Genomic DNA, 21,915 nt, shown 5'->3' with positions numbered 1-21,915 from the left:
TATACATACGGGCGCGTGTGGGGGTGATCGCGGATGAGGGGCTGTGTGTGTGTATCTATGCGCTTATGGGTGGACGTGTTTGTACTCTTTAAGTATTTATGGGAGCATGTGTATGTATGAGTAGAGGTGACGGTAAGTATACACACAAGTGTCTGTGTGTGTGTGTGTGTGCCTTGTGAGGGGTGGATTAAATATCAGCACTGGGGAGACAAAGGCGGCCGGGCGTGATTTATGCCACATCACTCCCTCGTGCGCCGTGCCGGCCTTCTTCATAGATGCTCGCTAACAGCACTTGGCCCAGTCGACTGTAAAGGTTATACGGGGGGGTCTTTGTTTGTTGTATATGTTTATTTTCTCCTGTTGGCCTGATGCAATCGTATACGTGGCCGTTGCCTGCCACAGTGGTCTACGACGGTTGCCCGTCAAGGTTTCCTGCCACGGTTGCCTGACACAGTTGCTTGTCACGGATGGCTGCCACGGGTGGCTCTCAGTGCTGTGTACAGAACCTCGCCGTCTGTATTTCGTTACGGACACCAGAGGAGTCGCGTGTGCAGGGCCCTGGGGGAGGGGCGTGGGGGGGATGGGGCGAGCTGGGGGGGGGGGGGCACATCCCCCTCCCCCCCCCCTCCCTCCCCTGTTCAGCCACTCCGAGGTGTCTAGGAGTTAGAAGAGAATTTCAGATTTAATTTATTATCCACAAATGAAATATTTGATGCACAACTCGGCTGAGTTAATCGGACCCGGTGCTCAGTCCGGCGCGGTGCGGGTCTCGGGTCTCGGCAATCCCAGGGACCAGGGCTACCCTGGTGGCTCTTGCGTGACCCTGGGCTAAACAAAAACCTCAGGATATAGGACCGCAGAGCTTGGGCAATTGATGGCAGCCGCCCGTTGTGGCGGCTGCCTTCCCGACGTCCCGTCCGGTGGGCTCCGTTACAGATTCCAGACTCCAGTCAGGCAGTTAATTCGCTCCCATTCTGAAAGCAAATACATTGATGTTGCTTATCAGGCTCCATGGTGTATGCCACGTATGGTGCAGTCTCCAACTGTTATTATCTCCGACTCTCTGGCCCGCTCTACCGATGTGTCATGAAGAAGGACCATTGGCCGAAACGTCGCCTCGTACGCATGTGTTTCCGAATAAGGCCACAACAACCCGCACTGGCCAACGTGGTGAAGTATAGCGTAAATTCCACATTCACATGGCGGGGTGAGTGTATTCATAGACCAACCACTGCTGACGGCTCCACAAAGTGATCGTGATTTTATCTACCTTGGAGAGAGAGATAATGATGGGCTGAGTGACCCCCCACCCCACCTCCGCCCCCAACCAGGATTTGACCTAGTGACCTTCCGACTGCTCCGAGCCGCTCGCTCCTCCGCTGCGCCACGTGGACGCGTCTCCCCTCGTTCGCGACGAGGTTCGCGACGATGGTCACGAGTTGCCGACGCAGCGGTCCTCCTGCGAACGGGCCGCGTTCTCCCTTGCGGACACCACTCGGTAAATTTTACCATCGAGGTAACAGCTCTCCTCTCTCGCTCTGTCTCGCTCCGTCTCCCGCGCTCCGTCTCCCTGTCTCTCTCTCTCTCTCGCTCTCCTCTCTCGCTCTGCCTCGCTCCGTCTCCCTGTCTCTCTCTCTCTCTCGCTCTCCTCTCTCGCTCTGCCTCGCTCCGTCTCCCTGTCTCTCTCTCTCTCTCTCGCCCGCCCGAATGTGGCGTGGCGAGTGGCGTGGTGGAGCTGCGTGGTGGACCTGATAGCATTGTCTCCGTGGCCGCTCTTGTCGCTGTTGTTGTTGCTCTTGTTGTTATTTATTTACCTGAGGTCGGACGCCGCGCCGCTCATTACTCGCCCCCACCCCCCCTCAATCTCCCACCACCACCACCACCACCCCACGCTCCCCATGCATGTTGCGTGCCGATAAAGCCCAAAGCACTCCCCCCTCCAATCCAATCCCCACCACGCAATCTGACAATAGGAGCGAGCGCCGCGCGTCCAAGCTACGCACGAACAATGCCACCACCATCAGTAGCAGCAATAAGCGAAGTGCTGTGCCGGTTTAAGGACTTTGCGGCAGTGTTGGTGCGCCGAGTCGCGGGAGGGGTTGAGGCAAGTTGGGTGGGTGGGGGGAGGGGGTGCACAGGCACGCCCCCCCCCCCTCGTCCCCCGCTCGCTGCGAGATAGCAATTTGCCGATGACAATGCGGGGCCGGGATGAGTTCGCGATTCTGTGCGCGCGAGATTCGCACGTTCCGAGCGCCACACTTGGGTTTGGTTTGGGAGGAGGGAGTGGGGGGCGCAGGGGGAGGGGGGGTCCTGGGAGTTTGGTTGGGGGGGGGGCGGGGGGGAGGGCTGCCTACGGTGTTCCCGTCTCAGGCTCCCAATCAGCTCGACGCGGGCGCGCCAGGGCCCTATCTGGCTATCTGGCCTCTCCCCGGGTGGTAATGGCCCCGCTGTTAATTATTCATCTGTGTTCATAGCGCAGTCGTTTTGTTCGGGATGCGGGGTAGGGAAGGGGGGGGGACCAGAGGGAGGGGTGGCCGTGGGGCATTAACTGTGTCCCTATTCGTGCATTCACAACACAAAGACAAAGATCTCCGGGAAAGCCTTAACAGACATTCTGGGGGGGGGGGGGCAGTGCCGTCAGCGGACACCTGTGAAGGTCAGCACGGGCGCACGAGGGGATAGGTAGCAGCAGCACGAACCCGGCCGCCTTTGTCTCTCCGGGTGACGATGTTTACACTTCGCTTACCGTTGCGCTGCCGCTCTCCACAGCAACAACAGCAGCCGTCATGCGTCACTAAGTGGCGGTGACATGACCACGGTGCCAGGCAAGGTGCACTTTGAGGCCACATGTCGAACGCCCGCCGGCAGGAGGTCACGGAGCACACCCAGGTGCCATGGGTTGACTTACTGAGATGACTGACAGATGCACCACCTCCGTTCCCCGCTGTGCCAACTCGCTGTATTTAACCGCCCTGTGCTCCGCTCGTTGTTGTGAGCGTCGCACATCTGCACTCCGCTGTTGCCCGAGGGTGACTGCCTCCTCCAGCCCAGTAGCGTCCTTCACGAGCTTTCCACTCCTTGTACCGGCCTTCTGCAAGTCCACTCAGCTCCACATCTTCCTGTACCGCATCGGCCCATCTCTTCTCCAGCGCGTGCGGTGCCCGTGTGGCTCCCTCTGTCTGGCCAAACAGAAGCTGTTTGGCGATGTGGTGGCTGGGCACGCGGGCTACATGAGCCAGCCAACGCAACTTCGCCAGCCAGAGCAGCTCACCGATTATGGGACTGTGTCCAGATCTTTCAAGCTCTTTAAACAATCCAAACCATCCCACACACCCCCCCTCTCCCCTCGCCCTTCGCTCCCAACCCCATTCCCACCCAGCCTCCCCCCCCCACACCGCGCTCGTATGCAAATGAGACATTTCACGGCGCCAATTAAAGCGAGAGCGGCTTCGAGTGACCTCGCAGCGAGGGTTCATCCGATGCAGATGATGGAGATGCTCCGCGAATCCCGAGCTGGTCTCCAGATTTTGTTCGACGATTCGAATCGCCTCCTCACCACATCGACATGGCACTACTTTACACATCCCCGTCAGCCACGCAGCCTTGCGTCCGAAAGCGGCGTTCGCTTCAACAGAGCAAGGGAAAAAACTCTGCTGCCGACATTCAGTGTCTCGTCGGTCAGCGGACGATGGCGAAGATCGTGTTGACGATGAGTGTAGCGGTGAACCGGTCATCGTGGATGAGCACAGCTCACGGTAAGTGGAGGAATCCCAAGCGGTAGGAGGGAGGAACGGGGAGAGGGAGGAGGGAGTGGGGGAGGAACGGGGAGAGGGGAGGAGGGAGTGGGGGAGGAACGGGACGAGGGGAGGAGGAACGGGGCGAGGGGAGGAGGGAGTGGGGGAGGGAACGGGGAGAGGGGAGGAGGGAGTGGGGGAGGAACGAGGAGAGGGGAGGAGGGAGTGGGGGAGGAACGGGGCGAGGGGAGGAGGGAGTGGAGGAGGAACGGGGAGAGGGGAAGGAGGAACGGGGCGAGGGGAGGAGGGAGTGGGGGAGGAACGGGACGAGGGGGAGGAGGGAGTGGGGGAGGAACGGGACGAGGGGAGGAGGGGGGGGGGGAGGAACGGGGAGAGGGGAGGAGGGAGTGGGGGAGGAACGGGACGAGGGGAGGAGGAACGGGGCGAGGGGAGGAGGGAGTGGGGGAGGAACGGGGAGAGGGGAGGAGGGAGTGGGGAAGGAACGGGGAGTGGGGGAGGAACGGGGAGAGGGGAGGAGGGAGTGGGGGAGGAATGGGGCGTGGGGAGGAGGGATGGAGGATCATGGGGTGCCGGGTTAATGCAGAGCGGGAGAGGGTGAGTGGGCGTCCTCTCTTTGCTGGGGGCGCTAATGGATGGAAATGGCCGCTTGAGTCGATGTGAAATTACACGGGTGCGCCGCCGGATTCTGGCAGCTGTTTTATGCGATTAGCGGGGGAGGGGCGGGGGATTGGGGTGGGGGAGGGGCGGGGTTTGGAGGGAGGAGGACGGCTGTCGTCTGTGGACGTGAGCGTCCACCACCCCGAGACCCCCCCCCCCTACAATGCGCTGAGTAAAAACGAACTCTCAGCTTGAGCGCGTGAGTTAATATCGCGTGCGTGGGGGTGTGGCTATGTGGGGGTGTGGCTATGTGGGGGTGTGGCTATGTGGGGGTGTGGCTATGTGGGGGTGTGGCTATGTGGGGGTGTGGCTATGTGGGGAGCGGTAGTTTAGTGGTCAGTGCGCTGCGCTACAAACCTGGCTACGCGAGTTCGATTCCCACTCGCGGCCAATACCCAGTGACAATTATCTGAACCGGTCCTGGCCCTCCTATAGGTCGACTGAGCCTCAAATGAGTACCTGGTGTAATGTGTAAACATCGCCACTCGGGAGACAAAGGCGGCCCGCCGGGCGTGGTGCTGGCCACCCACCCCCTCGTGTTGCCGTGCCGGCCTTCATAGGTGCTGCTCGCTAACCAGCACTTGCCCCAACAGTCGATGAAGGCTATACGGGGGATCTTTGCCTTTGTTGTGTACAACAGACCGTTACGACGAGTGCTGTTAGCGCTGGACCGGTTCAGGTTAGCGCTGGACCAATTCGCCACTGTTATTAGTCGCGAGCCCAGCGCGCTAACCACTGCGCCACCGCTCCCCCACAACACTTGAACACCCCAAAGCATACATCCCCACACACCTCCACAAACCAACACACAACCTTTACATACCCACCACACACAACAATCCCCCCCTCCCCCCACTCCCCCCCCCCATCGCCGCAGGCGCACAACTGGTTCCACCTCATGGGTTCGAGGTAAACAGCGACCTCGGAGCGCCCAATTAACCCCCCCCCCCCACACGCACTCATAACCATTAATCACCCTCGGTGGGGCTCGCCTCGGCCCCCCCCCCCTCCTGTTCCCCCCCCACACCACCACCACCTCCACCACCACCACCTCCACGCGCGCCCTCCGTCCCCCCCCCCCCACTCTCACCACTTTGTAGCAGAGCTCGGCTGAGCTGGGGATGATGATGTTGGTGTTGGTGGTGGTGATGATGATGATTAAAGGCGGCGGTGGCTCCTGCCTGCCACGTGCTACTACGACGCGATGGTGATGGTCGTGATGATGGAGCTGATGGCAGTCGTGGCGATGGTAGTTGTGATGGTGATAATTGCAATTGGTGGTGGTGATGATGGTTAAGGCTAAAAAAAGAGGATCTGTTTCTCTGTGTCTGTGTGTGAGGGGGGGGGGCAGCGGGAGACCAGTACGCTACGAACCCGGCGACCCGAGTTCGATTTCCCGCTCACCGCCAATAACAATGAGAAATACCTGAACCGGTCTTTTGGCCTCGCCGAGGTCGACTCAGCCTCAAATTGAGTACCTGGTGTGGTGTGCGCCTTTGTGTCTGTGTGAGTAGCCAAAGGTAAAAGACCACGCAGGCTTCTTGGAGCAAGTGGTGAGCGCACTGCGCTACGAACCCGGCGACCCAGGCACTGCCCTAGGTCAGCTTCAAATGAGTGCCTTGTGCGGTGAATAAACATCAACGCGCTCGCTATACCGTGCCGTCCCTAATAGGCGCTCGCCAACAATGCCGTCACCAGCGGGGGATTGATGTAAGCCCTCCTTACCACGGTGACCTCCCCGTTGCCATGGCAACGCCTCCGTTTCGCGGGTTACCATGGTAACCCCTCCGTCGTTTACCATGGTGACCCCGCCGCGCTATTGTCATCGTGCCCGTGGTAATTGCGACCCCCCCCCCCCAACCTTTTCTCACCCGGCGCATGAGAGAAGTTGATAATGAATGTGGGAGCAGAGCGAGTGGGGGGGTGGGAACAATGGTGGAAGGTGGGAGGAAAAGAGGAGAGAGGGCATGAGAGAGAGAGAGCAGGAGAGAGGCAGGGTGAGAGTGGGAGTAGCAGAGAGCACGCACGCTGCGCGAGTAATCGCTCCGCGTCTTACCCCGTGCCTCACTCAGGGGGCTCGCATCGCGTGTGCCTGGCAGGGCCATTTCCCGAAACGTCAGTCCAGTAGTCCAGAATCTCTCCTGCCGGCAAGCATCAGCCAGATCTTCCCGTGAGGCATTGCGGCTGGGCGGTAATTGCTCGGCGCGGAGCTGGGATGCAGTCGCGCGCATTAATCACGGGGTCATGGCCCCCCCCTTCCCCCCCCTCCCCACCCCTATCGCCCATCGCATTTCGCAAAACAGAATCTGGGGAAGCAGCGCGTCTCGTTTTACAAACGAATACGGGCGACGAGAGGTATACTGGATGTGGTGTGCCCCGTGCGTAATTATTTTGCGGGTCGCTGACCCTGGACAAACCCGGCTGAAATGAAGCAAAACTTAATCTGCTGATGAGACACTGACTGACTAAACCGGTCCAGAGTGTAGCTTGTGTTGAACCCAATTCTGATGAAACTATACACTCACAGAAGGCCCTGTGACTGACGGGATGTGTAAAAGAATGCTTCAGTTTTCTGTTCGGGAACAGATATTCGTGAAGGAGCCGAATTGTCTCCTTATCGAATGGCTTATTCAAGTATTTAAAAAAGAGGCATTGGCCAGACATCCAAACGTGGCAGGACCCTCCTGAAGAAGAGCCATGAGACTCGGTCAGGCTCTCCAAAACTATGAACTAAAATTATTATTTTTACCAGGTAAGGTCCACTCAGCCTATACAACTCGTTTTCAGAAGCGACCTGGTCACAAATGACAGCTCAACGAAGTGGCTTATCATTTGGACATTAATAGCAGTCAAATACTCTAAACTCGTGTTTCTAAATGTGGAGGGAAAAACCGGGGGGAACATGCAACCTCCTCATACACAGCAGGCGTCAGGATCGGGATCGAACGCACGACCTCCTGCATACCGGGCGAGGTAGTTAACATCTCGCCACCACGGCGAGGGAAGCGTGCAGCCAATTCGGCAGACGATTTCACATTCAGTGCCTCATCAGCGGAGTCAGGCTGGCTCGAACCGATGCTGTGGAACTGCCGGATGTTTATAGGTAAGGATCCTTCCTTCCGACGCGGTTCGTCGCGATTCCATGATTTCGCACTTCCTATCGCAGAGACATCTCAGCTCAGAGACACCCCGCGTGGATGCGTGCATCTGATTAAGTGTACATAGGAGGGAGGGGGGGCTACATGTGTGTGTGTGTGTGGGGGGGGGGGGGGTGTAGAGGGAGACGGGAGACCTAACGCGCGAGCCGGGGTTAATGAGGTCACGCTCGGTGCAGTGACGGGGTTAATTAATGAACGCAGAGAGCCGAGGGGTGTGGATCTCGTGGGACGCACGTGATCCAATCAAGTCGAGCGCCAAGCCTCGACTGACTTGTTTTCGTGAAGGTCCTTCTAGAGCAGTGGGAAGTCTGGCCAAAAATATGAAACAGCGAGAGTTTGTGGCTCTGCGTGGCTGGAAAGCGGAGAACCCGGAGAAACCCCCAGCCTCAAGCGATATCCGAGGAGGTGGCACTCAAACCTCCGCACAAATCCACGACCGTACAGTCGCCTCGTGTTTACCGCTTAACCCTGACCCCTGGTGTCCGCAGGCAGCTCCCCCCCCTCCTCCCCGCGCGTGCCACCCCCCCCCCCGAGATCGTGCGCTGCGCTCGGGGCCGTGCGGCGCCGAGAGCTGCGTCGTGAAATCTGTAAACCCCCTCCAGTGAAACCCTCTCGGCTCGGGGGCTCCGACCGCCCGGGACCCCCAGAGAACGCAGCCTCTCCTCCACCCCACCCCCTCCTCCACCCCACCCCCTCCTCCCACCCCACCCCCTCCTCCACCCCCCTTCAGCACCCCCCTCCTCCACCCCACCCCCTCCTCCACCCCACCCCCTCCTACACCCCCCTTCAGCACCCCCCTCCTCCACCCCACCCCCTCCTCCACCCCACCCCCTCCTCCACCCCCCTCCTCCACCCCACCCCCTCCTCCACCCCCCTTCAGCACCCCCCTCCTCCACCCCACCCCCTCCTCCACCCCACCCCCTCCTCCACCACCCTCCTCCACCCCCCTCCTCCACCCCACCCCCTCCTCCACCCCCCTTCAGCACCCCCCCCCCTCCTCCACCCCACCCCCTCCTCCACCCCCCTCCTCCACCCCCCCTCCCTCCTCCATCCCCCTCCCTCCTCCACCCACACTCCATCCCCCTCCCTCCTCCACCCCCCTCCACCTCCCTCCTCCCTCGGGGGTCCTGACCCCCGCCCTCTACCTTCAGCTGCGCGCATGCAGAGGCGGGAGGTGCAGTGAGAATTCACCACGTGACTCACGGGGCGAGCGATGAAAGGCGGCGCGTGTGGGACGCGGGGCAAGGGATTCAGGGATGTGGGAGAGGGGGGGGGGGTGTTGATCTCCCCCCCGTGCCCCCCCCCCTCCTCCTCCCCCGTGGGGGGCGATGTCCACCCAGGGTTCGCGCCGCGTGCCGAATCGAGCGACGGTGACGTCGCGCGCATTCATTGATCTGTTTAGCTGCGTTTAATTAACCGCGCTGCTCACAGAGCGAGAGAGAGCCCTCTCATCCTGGCTCTCCAGGGCAACGAGGCGGACTCCCCACAAGGTGCACCCAGAAAGAGAGCAAAAGTGCACCCAGAAAGAGAGCAAAGTGCACCCAGAAAGAGAGCAAAGTGCACCCAGACAGGGGGAGCAAAGTGCACCCAGACAGGGGGAGCAAAGTGCACCCAGACAGGGGGAGCAAAGTGCACCCAGACAGGGGGAGCAAAGTGCACCCAGACAGGGGGAGCAAAGTGCACCCAGACAGGGGGAGCAAAGTGCACCCAGACAGGGGGAGCAAAGTGCAACCCAGAAAGGGGGAGCAAAGTGCACCCAGAAAGGGGGGAGCAAAGTGCACCCAAAAAGAGAGCAAAGTGCACCCAGAAAGAGAGCAAAGTGCACCCAGACAGGGGGAGCAAAGTGCACCCAGACAGGGGGAGCAAAGTGCACCCAGACAGGGGGAGCAAAGTGCACCCAGACAGGGGGAGCAAAGTGCACCCAGAAAGGGGGAGCAAAGTGCACCCAGACAGGGGGAGCAAAGTGCACCCAGAAAGGGGGAGCAAAGTGCACCCAGAAAGAGAGCAAAGTGCACCCAGACAGGGGGAGCAAAGTGCACCCAGACAGGGGGAGCAAAGTGCACCCAGACAGGGGGAGCAAAGTGCACCCAGACAGGGGGAGCAAAGTGCACCCAGACAGGGGGAGCAAAGTGCACCCAGACAGGGGGAGCAAAGTGCACCCAGACAGGGGGAGCAAAGTGCACCCAGACAGGGGGAGCAAAGTGCACCCAGAAAGGGGGAGCAAAGTGCACCCAGACAGGGGGAGCAAAGTGCACCCAGACAGGGGGAGCAAAGTGCACCCAGACAGGGGGAGCAAAGTGCACCCAGACAGGGGGAGCAAAGTGCACCCAGACAGGGGGAGCAAAGTGCACCCAGCATCCCGGTTGCGCGCGCGATCTCGCGCCAAGGCGCGCGCGAAATTCAATTAGTGGCGATCACAGCGCGAGCGCCGCGAAATTAGCGGCGCTAATGCGCAGCGCGGTAATTGCGGTCACGTGACGCTGCGGACAGGGAGCGGGAGTGGTGGAGTCGGGTAAGAGGAGGAGGGGGGTGGAGGGAGCGGTGGGGGAGGTGGAGGGAGGGGGTGGGGGAGGGGAGGGGGAGTGGAGGAGGGAGCGACGCGTGTGGGAGTTGGTGGGGGGTCACAAGGGCAATGCAAAGCGATGGCGTCCCCTGGGCCCCCGCGGGCTTTTACCCCCCCCCTTCCCCGTTTATCTCAGCCTCCTCACTCCCCCACCCACCCACCCACCCCTCCCCTTCTCCCTCCGCCCTCTCCCCTCATTTATTCCGCGCTCCGCTTATCGGGCTCTGCGGAGCCGGATTCGCGCGCGAGGCAGCGGTGATTAACCCCGTCAGCCCCCTCCCCATGTCGCGAGATTTCGGGGAGGGGGGTGGGAGGGAGGGAGGGAGGGGTGGGAGGGGTGGGAGGGGTGGAGTTGGACTCACGGGGGAGAGGGAGGGAGGGGGTGTGAGAGCTCGCATGCCACGTGGTGCTTCAAGGACGACAGCATCGATTCATCGGTTCACGTTTATTTATTCTGCTACCGGCGACGCGCGCGCGTCAGAGTCGATCACTATCGACGGTGTGCAAATGACGCGCGGGATTCGGCGCTAATTACGACACTTGCAGTGATGGCGCGAACTAAGTGGTGCAAGCGCGAGGCCGGGTGACACGGCCAGCGTGCGGCTCTACCAGATAACGCTTCGGGCAATGGCCCTTCCTCAGAGCACGGCACCCCTCTGGCCACTCTGTGTGACTCGATAGAGGGCCAATGCCCAAAACGTCGCCTATTTTTCATCGTTTTCTTCGAAAGACCACACGGTGCTGCTATTGACGCGGATCTTATGGAGTGGTGGTTGTTGTTGTTGTTGTTTGTGCACCACTGCCATCGAAGCAGTTGCTTCAGCAGCAACAATTACAACTACAGCAGCAGCAATTACAGCAGCAGCAATTACAGCAGCAACTACAGCAGCAGCAATTACAACAACAGCAAGCAGCTACAGCAGCAGCAATTACAGCAGCAGCAATTACAGCAGCAGCAATTACAGCAGCAGCAATTACAGCAGCAGCTACAGCAGCAGCTACAGCAGCAACTACAGCAGCAGCAATTACAGCAGCAACAGCAGCAGCAGCAATTACAGCAGCAGCTACAGCAGCAACTACAGCAAGCAGCTACAGCAGCAGCAATTACAGCAGCAACTACAGCAGCAGCAGCAACAACAGCAGCAGCAGCAATTACAACAACAACAACAACAAGCAGCTGCAGCAGCAATTACAGCAGCAACTACAGCAGCAACTACAGCAGCAACTACAGCAGCAGCAGCAGCAATTACAACAACAACAAGCAGCTGCAGCAGTAATTACAGCAGCAACTACAGCAGCAGCAGCAATTACAACAACGGCAAGCAGCTACAGCAGCAGCAACTACAGCGGCAGCAATTACAGCAGCAATTACAGCAGCAACTACAGCAGCAGCAATTACAACAACAGCAAGCAGCTACAGCAGCAGCAATTACAGCAGCAAAAGCAGCAGCAGCAACTACAGCAGCAACTACAGTACAGCAGCAGCAGCAACTACAGCAGCAGCAACTACAGCAGCAGCAACTACAGCAGCAGCAGCAGCAACTACAGCAGCAGCAGCAACTACAGCAGCAGCAGCAACTACAGCAGCAGCGTCACTGACGCAGCGGCAGAGAGCGGAGTTCGTCGCTGCTTCAGCAAGAGACGACGAACGTCAAGGAGCGCAGCATCCTCAACGCCTCGCCTTTATTCCAGGCCCGAGACTGGGGGATATTCTGACGATTATGGAAACTGCTCGAAGATGATCATTGTGGTTATGCTGGTTGTAACTAGACCAGCGAAACGTCGGATAACCCAATTGTTCATAATAGAGTTGTTTTTTTTTTTGGGGGGGGGGGTTAAATATTGGTCGCGAAAGCCGACGTGTTGAACTAAACCCAATTGTGACATTGTGTTGTGTGGATGGCTCTCGGACAACACAACAAGGCAAGCGGTGACACATCGGCCACGTTGTACTCTTCACGAGTGACGCTGCTCATTGGCTGCGTCGGGTGGAGGCGGGTGCACGACACACACGTTACCGACAGCGGCGTTCCGACCCAAAACTAACTGACGACGCAGGCGCGGGATTGACACGGAGAGAGCTGAGCGCAGCGGCGTCTCTCCCCCCACCCACCCCCCGCGTGAACTGGTGCATCGCGTAAGCAGCATCGGTTCGACACAAGCCCCAAAAAACCTCTCAACCGGTTTCGACATTCAGTGACTCGTCGGCAGAGTCGGTCAGGTTCGCCGTGAGTCAATGCTGAAGAACTCCCAATGCCGATAGGTAACTAAGTTCAAGACAAACCCCTACGCAGAACACAACATCGGCCACAATACGCAACAAAAACTATAACCGTGGACCGGTGGTTCTTCACCTGGGCTGCACGCATCCCTTAGGGCCTCGAGAAGCCCTTTCTGAGACCCAAAGGGGTGCAGGCTGCAGGAAAACGTGAAGAACCACCGCCGTAGACTCACGCCGAGAGACTCGTGGGCTCACGGGAGACCCAATGCAGGCGAACGCGGTTCCAGCGCTGTCGAGCTGCCTCGGCGTCTACAGGGCAGGCGACCCTCATCCCCCCGTTAGCTGCGCACGTGACACGCGCACCACGCGCAGCGCGCGCACCACGCGCACGTGACACGCGCAGCACGCGCACGGCGACGTGACGGATGGAGTCGCCCGGCACTCAGAGTGCGCTTCGTGAGCGGGTCGCACGCGGCACGGGGGCGGTGCATCATCATCAGCATCATCAGCAGCAGCAGCATCATCATCATCAGCAGCAGCAGCATCAGCAGTATCATCATCAGCAGCATCAGCAGCAGCATCATCAGGAGCAGCAGCAGCATCAGCAGCAGCAGCATCATCATCATCAGCATCATCAGCATCATCATCAGCAGCAGCATCATCAGCAGCAGCACGGGGAGAACGATCTGTGGGGTGAACGCCACAGGCTTGGGCGGGCGGGCGCGCAGAGTTGCAGCACCACAACGGATCGTGCCGCGTCGAACCTCCCGTTGAACACCGCGGGGTGCCGCGATGGCCTCGTGAAGGTTGAAAGATCGCGGGAGCCGCTGCCGCCGCCGCCGCCGCTGCTGCTGCTGCTGCCGCTACTGCCGTCGTTCGTCTTCCCCCGAGCCCAGAAGTCTACAGGCTCTGGGCTCCAGCCAGCATCTTCCCTCACCGTGAAGCGACACGAACATCATTCACGATTAACATTCACTTAGTGTCGTTACGTCTCCCCTGCCCGGTCTATACTCCTGCTATTTGCACCCTGGGACCAGGCCCGGCTCCGGCTCCTCTCGATTTGGGTGGGTGGGTGGGGGGGGGCAGTAGGGCTGTTGTGTGGGGACCACTACAACAGCCATTCACCGCTAACGAGGAGAGTGAACCGATAAAGAGGAGGGGGGGGGGGGGGTGGAGCATAGGGACGCTTTGTGGGGCAAAACCCACCCAACCTCGCCCCTAGCCCCGACCCTGTCTGGGAGTCTCTCACGGATGCCAAGTGATTTAATTTACAATACATTGAGTGCACAATCGTATTTATCCAGGAGAACCACACTGAGTCATGGGGCTCCTTTTTTTTTCCACCGCCTTCCCCTGCCGAGCCAGAGAACGGCTCCTCCTCGACGCGCACCCACGGGGAGAGGCCTCTCGCAAACTTCTGTTGCGGTGAGCCACCAACCCTCGCTTCACAGTGCTGGGTTTCACGCCCTGCCACGTGCAGCGCAGCCGCCGCTGCCTGCCGCCACCGCCTGGTTGGCAATGCGAGACCTGCCACGAGTCCGTCACGGGTCTCTCGTGACGAGAGCGGTCCCGTGGGGGAGCGACGCGGGGGCGGGGATGGAGTCAGGGAGCGCACAGGACGAGCACCGCGCTCAGAATCGCAGGGAGACCTCCTCCTCCTCATCCTCCTCCTCATGCTCCTCATCCTCCTCATCCTCCCCCTCCTCCCCCTCCCCCCCCCCTCCGCCTCGTCGTTACCGCGTGGGCGTGGCCAGGGTCTCGGAGAGATCTTGCTGAAGGTCAAACTCGAGAGATTTTAAAAACCCGGGCCCGGTCCTTGGTGTCAGAGAGTCAAAGCTGGCGGCGTTCTCAGAAATTTGGGGGGTGGGGGGGTGGGGGGGGGTGGGGGGGTGGGGGGGGGGTGGGGGGGGTGGGGGGGGTGGGGGGCCGACACGAGGCCCGCCACCGCTAGCGCGTTCGCCGCTCGTTTGCAGGAGGCTTTCGCCGTTCACTTCAGGCGGGCCGCCCTGGTTAATGCTGCGGCGGTGCTGCGTATTGACGCTACGAACGCCGACGCGCCGGCGCCACGGTTCAAATTCGCCCAAACCGACTGGCGGAGGACTCGTGGACGCTTGCAGGCCGCATGCCGAGTCGCCCTGTGGCGCACCGGAGCAGGTGCCACGTGGGGGGGGGGGGGGGCATGGTGCCCTTGTAGACGTGTTGAGATGAGGTGGTGGCTCAAGTCGCTTACAGCGTGTGAAGCGCTCTGCATAGGCCGCCTCCGCGTCTTCAGTGCAACTGTGGTGGGTACAGCTGTCTTCAGTGCAACTGTGGTGGGTACAGCTGTCTTCAGTGCGACTGTGGTGGGTGCAGCTGTCTTCAGTACAACTGTGGTGGGTACAGCTGTCTTCAGTGCAGCTGTGGTGGGTACAGCTGTCTTCAGTGCGACTGTGTTGGGTACAGCTGTCTTCAGTGCAACTGTGGTGGGTACAGCTGTCTTCAGTGCAACTGTGGTGGGTACAGCTGTCTTCAGTGCAGCTGTGGTGGGTACAGCTGTCTTCAGTGCGACTGTGTTGGGTACAGCTGTCTTCAGTACAGCTGTGTTGGGTACAGCTATCTTCAGTACAGCTGTGTTGAGCACAACTGTCTTCAGTACAGCTGTGTTGGGTACAGCTGTCTTCAGTGCAACTGTGGTGGGTACAGCTGTCTTCAGTGCAACTGTGGTGGGTACAGCTATCTTCAGTGCAACTGTGGTGGGTACAGCTGTCTTCAGTGCAACTGTGGTGGGTGCAGCTGTCTTCAGTGCAACTGTGGTGGGTACAGCTGTCTTCAGTGCAGCTGTGGTGGGTACAGCTGTCTTCAGTGCGACTGTGTTGGGTACAGCTGTCTTCAGTACAGCTGTGTTGGGTACAGCTATCTTCAGTACAGCTGTGTTGAGCACAACTGTCTTCAGTACAGCTGTGTTGGGTACAGCTGTCTTCAGTGCAACTGTGGTGGGTACAGCTGTCTTCAGTACAACTGTGGTGGGTACAGCTGTCTTGAGTACAACTGTGGTGGGTACAGCTGTCTTCAGTGCAGCTGTGGTGGGTACAGCTGTCTTCAGTGCGACTGTGTTGGGTACAGCTGTCTTCAGTGCAACTGTGGTGGGTACAGCTGTCTTCAGTGCAACTGTGGTGGGTACAGCTGTCTTCAGTGCAGCTGTGGTGGGTACAGCTGTCTTCAGTGCGACTGTGTTGGGTACAGCTGTCTTCAGTACAGCTGTGTTGGGTACAGCTATCTTCAGTACAGCTGTGTTGAGCACAACTGTCTTCAGTACAGCTGTGTTGGGTACAGCTGTCTTCAGTGCAACTGTGGTGGGTACAGCTGTCTTCAGTGCAACTGTGGTGGGTACAGCTATCTTCAGTGCAACTGTGGTGGGTACAGCTGTCTTCAGTGCAACTGTGGTGGGTGCAGCTGTCTTCAGTGCAACTGTGGTGGGTACAGCTGTCTTCAGTGCAGCTGTGGTGGGTACAGCTGTCTTCAGTGCGACTGTGTTGGGTACAGCTGTCTTCAGTACAGCTGTGTTGGGTACAGCTATCTTCAGTACAGCTGTGTTGAGCACAACTGTCTTCAGTACAGCTGTGTTGGGTACAGCTGTCTTCAGTGCAACTGTGGTGGGTACAGCTGTCTTCAGTGCAGCTGTGTTGGGTACAGCTATCTTCAGTGCAACTGTGTTGGGTACAGCTATCTTCAGTACAGCTGTGTTGGGTACAGCTGTCTTCAGTACAGCTGTGTTGAGCACAACTGTCTTCAGTACAGCTGTGTTGGGTACAGCTGTCTTCAGTGCAACTGTGGTGGGTACAGCTGTCTTCAGTGCAGCTGTGGTGGGTACAGCTGTCTTCAGTGCGACTGTGTTGGGTACAGCTATCTTCAGTACAGCTGTGTTGGGTACAGCTATCTTCAGTACAGCTGTGTTGAGCACAACTGTCTTCAGTACAGCTGTGTTGGGTACAGCTGTCTTCAGTGCAACTGTGGTGGGTACAGCTGTCTTCAGTGCAGCTGTGTTGGGTACAGCTATCTTCAGTGCAACTGTGTTGGGTACAGCTATCTTCAGTACAGCTGTGTTGGGTACAGCTGTCTTCAGTACAGCTGTGTTGAGCACAACTGTCTTCAGTACAGCTGTGTTGGGTACAGCTGTCTTCAGTGCAACTGTGGTGGGTACAGCTGTCTTCAGTGCAGCTGTGTTGGGTACAGCTATCTTCAGTGCAACTGTGTTGGGTACAGCTATCTTCAGTACAGCTGTGTTGGGTACAGCTGTCTTCAGTACAGCTGTGTTGAGCACAACTGTCTTCAGTACAGCTGTGTTGGGTACAGCTGTCTTCAGTGCAACTGTGGTGGGTACAGCTGTCTTCAGTGCAGCTGTGTTGGGTACAGCTATCTTCAGTGCAACTGTGGTGGGTACAGCTGTCTTCAGTGCAACTGTGGTGGATACAGCTGTCTTCAGTGCAACTGTGGTGGGTACAGCTGTCTTCAGTGTAACTGTGGTGGATACAGCTGTCTTCAGTACAACTGTGGTGGGTACAGCTGTCTTCAGTACAACTGTGGTGGGTACAGCTGTCTTCAGTGCAACTGTGGTGGGTGCAGCTGTCTTCAGTACAACTGTGGTGGGTACAGCTGTCTTCAGTGCAACTGTGGTGGATACAGCTGTCTTCAGTACAACTGTGGTGGGTACAGCTGTCTTCAGTGCAACTGTGGTGGGTACAGCTGTCTTCAGTGCAACTGTGGTGGGTACAGCTGTCTTCAGTACAACTGTGGTGGATACAGCTGTCTTCAGTGCAACTGTGGTGGATACAGCTGTCTTCAGTGCAACTGTGGTGGGTACAGCTGTCTTCAGTGTAACTGTGGTGGATACAGCTGTCTTCAGTACAACTGTGGTGGGTACAGCTGTCTTCAGTACAACTGTGGTGGGTACAGCTGTCTTCAGTGCAACTGTGGTGGATACAGCTGTCTTCAGTGCAACTGTGGTGGGTACAGCTGTCTTCAGTGTAACTGTGGTGGATACAGCTGTCTTCAGTACAACTGTGGTGGGTACAGCTGTCTTCAGTACAACTGTGGTGGGTACAGCTGTCTTCAGTGCAACTGTGGTGGGTGCAGCTGTCTTCAGTACAACTGTGGTGGGTACAGCTGTCTTCAGTGCAACTGTGGTGGATACAGCTGTCTTCAGTACAACTGTGGTGGGTACAGCTGTCTCCAGTACAACTGTGGTGGGTACAGCTGTCTTCAGTGCAACTGTGGTGGGTACAGCTGTCTTCAGTACAACTGTGGTGGATACAGCTGTCTTCAGTGCAACTGTGGTGGATACAGCTGTCTTCAGTGCAACTGTGGTGGGTACAGCTGTCTTCAGTGTAACTGTGGTGGATACAGCTGTCTTCAGTACAACTGTGGTGGGTACAGCTGTCTTCAGTACAACTGTGGTGGGTACAGCTGTCTTCAGTGCAACTGTGGTGGATACAGCTGTCTTCAGTGCAACTGTGGTGGGTACAGCTGTCTTCAGTGTAACTGTGGTGGATACAGCTGTCTTCAGTACAACTGTGGTGGGTACAGCTGTCTTCAGTACAACTGTGGTGGGTACAGCTGTCTTCAGTGCAACTGTGGTGGATACAGCTGTCTTCAGTGCAACTGTGGTGGGTACAGCTGTCTTCAGTGTAACTGTGGTGGATACAGCTGTCTTCAGTACAACTGTGGTGGGTACAGCTGTCTTCAGTACAACTGTGGTGGGTACAGCTGTCTTCAGTGCAACTGTGGTGGGTGCAGCTGTCTTCAGTACAACTGTGGTGGGTACAGCTGTCTTCAGTGCAACTGTGGTGGATACAGCTGTCTTCAGTACAACTGTGGTGGGTACAGCTGTCTCCAGTACAACTGTGGTGGGTACAGCTGTCTTCAGTGCAACTGTGGTGGGTACAGCTGTCTTCAGTACAACTGTGGTGGATACAGCTGTCTTCAGTGCAACTGTGGTGGATACAGCTGTCTTCAGTGCAACTGTGGTGGGTACAGCTGTCTTCAGTGTAACTGTGGTGGATACAGCTGTCTTCAGTACAACTGTGGTGGGTACAGCTGTCTTCAGTACAACTGTGGTGGGTACAGCTGTCTTCAGTGCAACTGTGGTGGATACAGCTGTCTTCAGTGCAACTGTGGTGGGTACAGCTGTCTTCAGTGTAACTGTGGTGGATACAGCTGTCTTCAGTACAACTGTGGTGGGTACAGCTGTCTTCAGTACAACTGTGGTGGGTACAGCTGTCTTCAGTGCAACTGTGGTGGGTGCAGCTGTCTTCAGTACAACTGTGGTGGGTACAGCTGTCTTCAGTGCAACTGTGGTGGGTGCAGCTGTCTTCAGTACAACTGTGGTGGGTACAGCTGTCTTCAGTACAACTGTGGTGGGTACAGCTGTCTTCAGTACAACTGTGGTGGGTACAGCTGTCTTCAGTACAACTGTGGTGGGTACAGCTGTCTTCAGTGCAACTGTGGTGGGTGCAGCTGTCTTCAGTACAACTGTGGTGGGTACAGCTGTCTTCAGTACAACTGTGGTGGGTACAGCTGTCTTCAGTACAACTGTGGTGGGTACAGCTGTCTTCAGTACAACTGTGGTGGGTACAGCTGTCTTCAGTACAACTGTGGTGGGTACAGCTGTCTTCAGTGCAACTGTGGTGGGTGCAGCTATCTTCAGTACAACTGTGGTGGGTACAGCTGTCTTCAGTGCAGCTGTGTTGGGTACAGCTGTCTTCAGTGCAACTGTGGTGGATACAGCTGTCTTCAGTACAACTGTGGTGGGTACAGCTGTCTTCAGTACAACTGTGGTGGGTACAGCTGTCTTCAGTGCAACTGTGGTGGGTGCAGCTGTCTTCAGTACAACTGTGGTGGGTACAGCTGTCTTCAGTACAACTGTGGTGGGTACAGCTGTCTTCAGTACAACTGTGGTGGGTACAGCTGTCTTCAGTACAACTGTGGTGGGTACAGCTGTCTTCAGTACAACTGTGGTGGGTACAGCTGTCTTCAGTGCAACTGTGGTGGGTGCAGCTGTCTTCAGTACAACTGTGGTGGGTACAGCTGTCTTCAGTACAACTGTGGTGGGTACAGCTGTCTTCAGTACAACTGTGGTGGGTACAGCTGTCTTCAGTACAACTGTGGTGGGTACAGCTGTCTTCAGTACAACTGTGGTGGGTACAGCTGTCTTCAGTGCAACTGTGGTGGGTGCAGCTATCTTCAGTACAACTGTGGTGGGTACAGCTGTCTTCAGTGCAGCTGTGTTGGGTACAGCTGTCTTCAGTGCAACTGTGGTGGATACAGCTGTCTTCAGTACAACTGTGGTGGGTACAGCTGTCTTCAGTACAACTGTGGTGGGTACAGCTGTCTTCAGTGCAACTGTGGTGGGTGCAGCTGTCTTCAGTACAACTGTGGTGGGTACAGCTGTCTTCAGTACAACTGTGGTGGGTACAGCTGTCTTCAGTACAACTGTGGTGGGTACAGCTGTCTTCAGTACAACTGTGGTGGGTACAGCTGTCTTCAGTACAACTGTGGTGGGTACAGCTGTCTTCAGTGCAACTGTGGTGGGTGCAGCTATCTTCAGTACAACTGTGGTGGGTACAGCTGTCTTCAGTGCAGCTGTGTTGGGTACAGCTGTCTTCAGTGCAACTGTGGTGGATACAGCTGTCTTCAGTACAGCTGTGGTGGGTACAGCTGTCTTCAGTACAACTGTGGTGGATACAGCTGTCTTCAGTACAGCTGTGTTGAGCACAACTGTCTTCAGTGCAGCTGTGTTGGGTACAGCTGTCTTCAGTGCAACTGTGGTGGGTACAGCTGTCTTCAGTGCAACTGTGGTGGGTACAGCTGTCTTCAGTGCAACTGTGGTGGGTACAGCTATCTTCAGTGCAGCTGTGTTGGGTACAGCTGTCTTCAGTGCAACTGTGGTGGGTACAGCTATCTTCAGTGCAGCTGTGTTGGGTACAGCTGTCTTCAGTACAACTGTGGTGGGTACAGCTGTCTTCAGTACAACTGTGGTGGATACAGCTGTCTTCAGTACAGCTGTGTTGAGCACAACTGTCTTCAGTGCAGCTGTGTTGGGTACAGCTGTCTTCAGTGCAACTGTGGTGGGTACAGCTGTCTTCAGTGCAACTGTGGTGGGTACAGCTGTCTTCAGTGCAACTGTGGTGGGTACAGCTATCTTCAGTGCAGCTGTGTTGGGTACAGCTGTCTTCAGTGCAACTGTGGTGTGTACAGCTGTCTTCAGTACAGCTGTGTTGAGCACAACTGTCTTCAGTACAGCTGTGTTGGGTACAGCTGTCTTCAGTGCAACTGTGGTGGGTACAGCTATCTTCATCTTCAGTACAGCTGTGTTGAGCACAACTGTCTTCAGTACAGCTGTGTTGGGTACAGCTGTCTTCAGTGCAACTGTGGTGGGTACAGCTATCTTCATCTTCAGTACAGCTGTGTTGAGCACAACTGTCTTCAGTACAGCTGTGTTGGGTACAGCTGTCTCCAGTACAGCTGTGGTGGGTACAGCTATCTTCAGTGTAACTGTGGTGGGTACAGCTGTCTTCAGTACAACTGTGGTGGGTACAGCTGTTTTCAGTGCAGCTGTGTTGGGTACAGCTATCTTCAGCGCAACTGTGGTGGATACAGCTGTCTTCAGTGCAACTGTGGTGGATACAGCTGTCTTCAGTGCAACTGTGGTGGGTACAGCTATCTTCAGTGCAACTGTGGTGGGTACAGCTATCTTCAGCACAACTGTGGTGGGTACAGCTGTCTTCAGTGCAACTGTGGTGGGTACAGCTGTCTTCAGTGCAGCTGTGTTTGGTACAGCTATCTTCAGTGCAACTGTGGTGGATACAGCTGTCTTCAGTGCAACTGTGGTGGGTACAGCTGTCTTGAGTACAGCTGTGGTGGGTACAGCTATCTTCAGTACAGCTGTGGTGGGTACAGCTGTCTTCAGTGCAACTGTGGTAGGTACAGCTATCTTCAGTGCAGCTGTGTTGGGTACAGCTGTCTTCAGTACAACTGTGGTGGGTACAGCTGTCTTCAGTGCAACTGTGGTGGGTACAGCTATCTTCAGTGCAACTGTGTTGTGTACAGCTATCTTCAGTGCAACTGTGTTGGGTACAGCTATCTTCAGTGCAACTGTGGTGGGTACAGCTATCTTCAGTGCAACTGTGGTGGGTACAGCTATCTTCAGTGCAGCTGTGTTGGGTACAGCTATCTTCAGTGCAGCTGTGTTGGGTACAGCTATCTTCAGTGCAACTGTGGTGGGTACAGCTATCTTCAGTGCAACTGTGGTGGGTACAGCTGTCTTCAGTACAACTGTGGTGGGTACAGCTATCTTCAGTGCAGCTGTGTTGGGTACAGCTATCTTCAGTGCAGCTGTACAAGTCTAGCTGTGTTGGTTATATCCCTACCGAGTCCAGCTGTGTTGGCTGCTGTTGTACCACGTGCAGCTGTACCCTGTGCGCTGTATTTAGTGCAGCTGTGTGGTAGTGCAGTGCCTGCAATTTGCAGGGCCGGGTGAGGAAGTGGAAGGGTTAATGGGGGGGGGGAGGGGGTGTCTCGCTGGCT

At 57.1% G+C, this 21,915-nt stretch overlaps 1 long non-coding RNA gene across 4 annotated transcripts in view; it reads left to right on the top strand.

Moving 5' to 3' along the window:
- LOC142930182 (uncharacterized) overlaps positions 1-21,915 on the top strand; it is a 43,770-nt gene that overhangs the window by 8,920 nt on the left and 12,935 nt on the right. Inside the window, exon 1 of one of the 4 annotated variants that reach the window (XR_012946241.1) lies at positions 729-1,498. The exons of 1 other annotated variant lie outside the window; for it this stretch is intronic. This is a non-coding gene — a long non-coding RNA (uncharacterized LOC142930182). Of the gene's footprint in view, positions 1-728; positions 1,499-3,424; positions 3,756-13,504; positions 13,780-21,915 lie in introns of those variants that run through there. 2 more of the 4 variants (XR_012946242.1, XR_012946239.1) reach the window with 2 other exon arrangements.

This window comes from Petromyzon marinus, chromosome 37 (genome assembly GCF_048934315.1).
Source record: "Petromyzon marinus isolate PM22_M1 ecotype Great Lakes invasive population chromosome 37, UKy_Petmar_22M1.pri1.0, whole genome shotgun sequence".
In the NCBI taxonomy this organism is placed as follows: Eukaryota; Metazoa; Chordata; class Hyperoartia; order Petromyzontiformes; family Petromyzontidae; genus Petromyzon; species Petromyzon marinus.
The sequence above is the reverse complement of the archived record's forward strand: the minus strand, read 5'-3'. Positions and strand labels throughout refer to the sequence as shown.